We start from the raw sequence: 5,626 nt of genomic DNA, 5'->3' as shown, positions 1-5,626 counted from the left end.
TCAACATGAAAAGAAGTTTGGAAGAAGATTCCAGCCCTCATGGATGACTTGGAGGGGCTCAGGACTTCAGTAAAGGAAGTAACAGCAGGTGTGGTGGAAACAGCAAGAGAGCTAGAATGGGAAGTGGAGCCTGAACATGTGACTGAATGGCTGCAATCTCATGATCAAAACTAATGGACGAGGAGTTGCTTCTTACGGATGAGCAAAAACAGTCGTTTCCTGAGATGGAATCTGCTCCCGGTGTAGGTGCTGTGAAGACTGTTGGAATGACAACAAAGGATGTAGAATATGACATCAACTTAGTTGACGAAGCAGCATCAGGGGTTGAGAGAGCTGACTCTAATTTGGAAACAAGTTCTACTGTGCTAAAATGCTATCAAGCAGCACCGTGTGCCACAGAAAACTTATTCTTGAAAGGAGGGCTCAGTCGATGTGGCAAATTCACTAATTTTCAGATATCACCACAGTCACCCCAGCGTTCAGCAACCATCACCCTGATCAGTCGGCAGCCATCAACATCGAGGCGAGATGATTTGTTGAAAGCTCAGATGATGGCAAGCATTTTTTAGCAATAAAGTACTTTTTAATTAAAGTAAGTACATTTGGTTAATCTTTATTTATTTTTGAGAGAGAGAGAGAGAGAGAGAGACGAGTGTGAGCGGGGGAGGAACAGAGAGAGGGAGACACAGAATCCAAAGCAGGCTCCAGGCTCTTAGCTGTCAGCACAGAGCCCAACACAGAGCTCGAACTCATGAACCATGAGATCATAACCTGAGCAGAAGTCGGATGCTTAACCAACTGAGCCACCCAGGCGCCCCTAAAGTAAGTACATTTTTTAGCACAATGCTATTGCACACTTAATAGACTGCAGTATAGTGTAAACGTAACTTTTATATGCACTGGGAAACAAAAAAAAATTCATTTAACTTGCTTTATTGCTATATTTGCTTTATTACAGTAGTCTGGAACCAAACCTGCGAAATGTCTGGAGTGTTCCTGTATTTGAACCTCAGTATTGGGAGCAGTAGAGTCCTATACTATTCTTCCTAGACAGAATGTCTTCTTGCAAAACCAGCTAGCATAGAAATTAAGACTATATACAGACTTTGGAATCAAAGAGGCAAAATTTCAAATCCCACCTCTGCCCGTTATTAGCTGTGTGTAGAGCATGTTACATAACTTCAATTCTTGTTTTTTCATCTGTAAAATACGGATTGAAATCCCTACCTCCTAGGTGAATAGCAAGCAGTAGTTCTCAAAACATAGTCCCCAAACCAAGAGCATCAGCATCACCTAGGAATTTATTAGAAATGCAAATTCTCAGACTCCAAATGAATCAGAAACAATTTGTGTTCTAACAAGCCCTCGGGTGATTTGTTGCATGCTGAAGTTGGAGAACCACTGATTCTAAGGATCAAATAAAACAGTGCACAAAAAAGCTCGACTCATGGCGCATGGTAATCGGCATATGGTAAATACTTAACAATGTCTATTATTATTACTATTATTATTCTTATCATCTCTATCAGAATTTCTAAAGTAATGAACTACACACCCTTCACACAAAGTTCCATATAGTTTTTTCATTACCAAACTTTTCATAAGAATTTGGCAACTGAATGTTTGAAGTTAAGGTCTCTGATGAAGAAAGGGAGCACAAATCCCTATACATTAACCACTTGTGTGGAAAATGAGTTGAACTTATTTTTACCAAAAATTAACCAACTGAAAGTACAGAACATCATTCCATCTATGCAAAAAGGAGCAACTGGAGAAAGGGTCAAGATTTTTCTCAGAAAACAGTCCAGTGTGTAATTACGTGAATGGAAAAGGTGGACATTGAAGCTCCAATGTTCTTATTCATAGAATACACCCAGGACCCATGATGTTTTGACCCGAGGTGTTTGAAAGCGTATGTTACCTGTTGGATGTTGTGGTTATGAAACAGTTGCAATGATGCAATCATAAAATGACTAGCTTTATTCCCTGTAACTTCCCGAGAAATGTCTCCAGATAAATTTGTTTCATGTCACCCTGTGAAACTAAATGGATTTACCTTCTACTTAGGGTGTGTGGATATAAACCAATTACATATTGCAAGAGACTAAAATACTTGTGGTTTTAGAATAGTTCTTCATTAGCCATTCCTTCTGAGAGCATTTAGATAGCAAGTCCAGTAACAATTAAATTTGTGGTTATGTATCCTCCGGCAAATTATTCACTTAACCCGCCTGACCCAGAGGTTTCTTATCTGTAAAATAAAAGTATTGAGGCTGGTGATCTCTACCTTCCTAGCTCTTGCATCCTAAGATATTCTAAAAAAGGCAAAGCTGTTCGTGTTTTAATAGTAACTGATGCTAACCCCCAATTTATTAATTAACTTAAACAGCACGCACAACCTATGGGCAGATAAGCAATGGGACTGTTTTATTAATATTTAATTTTAGAGAACAAAACTCTTTAGTGTGAATTTTCTAGAAAAGACTGAATGACAACTTGAGAGAGATTCCTTTGGAAATCCCTCTCCACATGGACTGACAGAGTCTAACTAGCCTTCACGTCATGAACAGTGACACTCAACAGTCTTGGGCATTGTTGAGGTTTTACTTTGCTTTGAAAAACATTGCTAATATTTATTGAATTGTTTATGTGCATTTCCTGCTTTAAACCTGGCAACAGCTATTCTTGACCCCATTTTACAGACAAAGGAAACAAAGTTTGGGGAGCCACAGAAACAGACAGTGGCAGAGCTGGGTCTCATTCTTGTCTTCCCACCCCAAAACCCAAGCTCTTAATCAGTGTGTAACGTAGACACCATTTTTATTTTTATTTTTAATTTTTTAAACATTTTATTTTAAAAAATATTTTTTTACATTTATTTATCTTTTGAGAAACATAGAGAGGCAGAGCACAAGTTGGAGAGGGGCAGAGAGAGAAAGAGACACAGAATCTGAGGCAGGCTCCAGGCTCCGAGCTGTCAGCGCAGGGCCCAATGCGGGGCTTGAACCCACAAACCACGAGATCATGACCTGAGCCTAAGTCGGACACTTAACTGACTGAGCCACCCAGGTGCCCCTAAAGATTTTATTTTTTAAGTAATCACTACACCCAATGTAGCTTGACGTCTCACCCCCAAGATCAAGAGTAGCAAGCTCCACTGACTGAGCCAGTCAATCACCCAAAACCTTTTTTTATATGTGTCCCCAAATATGGTCAATGACCTATTATTCCCTGCCGTCTTCCTGGCCTAGTAACTTTTCTTAGAGCAGAAAAAAATTTTTTTCTTGATTCTTAGCCAATGAAAAAAGTATCTACAAAGTTCATCAAGCCAAGTGGGGATCTTTCATTAACCAGCACAGCTAAAAGGGCAAAGAAATCAGCCTGGGTTTAATCAGTAGTTCTCAAAGCACAGTCCTCAGAATCTCTGCAGGTGAGATCTAGCCATCTTGTGTTTCAAGAGCTCTCCAGGTGATTCTGATGGGCACATTTGAGAAACACTGATGTAAATAAAGCAGAGACTGAAACTGCCTTTTTGTCTTTCACTTTAAAGCTGACTTACTGCAGAAACAGTAAAAAAAAAGGAGCAATGACAGCCCCCCCCCCATATTACTCTAACTTGTTAAAATAAGCTGAAATGTAATACCACTTTACTGACTCTGTCAATTAAATAGGCCATTACTAGTGAGAAATTTGGCGAGCAAGTGAAATACTCAGAATATAATCAGAACAGGGGAAAGGGCCCATGGATTAAAGTAGTTTTATTCCAAAATTTAGCCATAATGGAATATGTTCTAAAAATTTGTCTTTTATCAAGATAACAGATCTATATAATCGTTAGTATTCTTTCTAGCCAGAGTCTTATTTTCCACGGAGGGGCTTATTTGCCCTATTGGGCAAGACAAGAGGACGCAATTACAAAAAACAGCAGGTGCCATTCATCGGCATTTACAGTATGCTGGTCACTGTATGGAGTGCTTCACACACATTCTCTGTCTTCACTCTTGAACCAACACTGTGAGGGAGACCTTGTCCTCACTCTGCAGATGAGAACACTGAAGCTTCACTAGCTTGGAGCTCGGAGTCTCCAGAGACGGTACATTCCTTAAACTGTAGCTCCTCTTTCCGCTCCCTCCATATTGCTAGCTAGCCCTCCATTCCTTTACTTGGGGGGGGGGGGGTCGGGGGGAGGGTGGGGAGAGTACTGTTAAGCACTGGGGCCAGTGCTCTAGGTCTTTCTTCTCAGCCCATTTCCACTTTTTCTCTCACTCCCAACATGATGCCCATTGTGGCTGATTTTAAGCTCAATTTCTGCAAACTCTAGCCCTCCAGCTCCCAGACAGCTGATCTAGGAGGGCTGCTGAGACCCAGGAGCTCACTGGGAGGGGGGAAAGGAATACCTCCTGGGAGGACAAAGGAAGAATAGCAGTAGTAGCAGGAGGCATGACTTCTATAAAGTGGAAAACTATGTCAATAGTGACCCTGAGCAGAGATACTAGGCAACTAGCAAAGAGAACAACTAAAAATATGACTGGTCCATATGGAAATCATGGGAAGTGTCAAAAGTTCAGAAATAACAGTAGTAAAGCCAATTAATCACTGAAGAAGTAAGTAGTAAAAGTTTAGTGTGCCCACACAACAAAAAGGCAGTTTGCAAACCAGAGGAACACAAACCAAAACATGGAATGAGGCTGAAAGGTATAGTACTATAAAGCAGCATAAATAGTGAGGAAGAAGGGACTTTTATTCTTCACAGTGATTAGTTATATTAGAATTTTCTTTTCCTTTTTATTTTGTTGGCTTTTAATTTTTTTTAAGTTTGTTTACTTATTCTGAGAGAGAGAAAAAGTAAGCACAAATGGGGTAGGAATAGAGAAACAGGAAGAGAGAATTCCAAGCAGGCTCTGCCTCACAGAGCCAGACGCAGAACTCAAACTCAAGATCAAGTCGGACACTTAACTGACTGAGCCACCCAGGTGCCCCTAGAATTTTCTTAAATAATAGGGAATTGGTTAGTGGTTACCTCTTATTAACCCTGGAGATGGTTTAAGCTTTTTTTATGATTTTCAGAGGCATAAGCAGGAAATAACCCAAGTAAAGTTTGTCTTACAAAGTAAGCTAAATGAAGCTTTGCTTGTAGAACTACGCTGGTTTTATCTGCTTGGGGGATTTTCAAGGCTGTTTTTCATTTTATTCATTGGTTTTGGTTTCAACAGAAGTATGGTGATTTTTATAAATAGCTTACCATGTCTGCTTCACTAGCATATAGCAAAATAATTAGTATGCAAATTATTAGATGGGTTGGATAACTTCGTGTGTTGTTTTGCTGGAATAGTGACTTTGCTACTATGATAGTGCCACACTTCAGGGGTTGCAGACATGGGACAACTGTCTGCTCACTACTTCAGAGTTGGAGAGGCCACTGGTCACACCTGTATTTCCCTAGATTAGAGAACATAGATCCACCAACAGTGTATACATTCCAATGCAATAATGCAAAAAAATTCTCCTTGGATTAATAGTGGACAAACACTGGTGGTGACCCAGAAACTTGTCAAGCCCTTAGCAGCCAGGTGTCTATCTTAGAAACCGGTCTGGCTGTGCTGGAGAGATCTCCTCCCATCTGGGG

The sequence above is a fragment of the Neofelis nebulosa genome, chromosome 2 (genome assembly GCF_028018385.1).
Source record: "Neofelis nebulosa isolate mNeoNeb1 chromosome 2, mNeoNeb1.pri, whole genome shotgun sequence".
Classification (NCBI taxonomy): domain Eukaryota; kingdom Metazoa; phylum Chordata; class Mammalia; order Carnivora; family Felidae; genus Neofelis; species Neofelis nebulosa.
Note: the sequence above shows the minus strand (reverse complement) of the source record.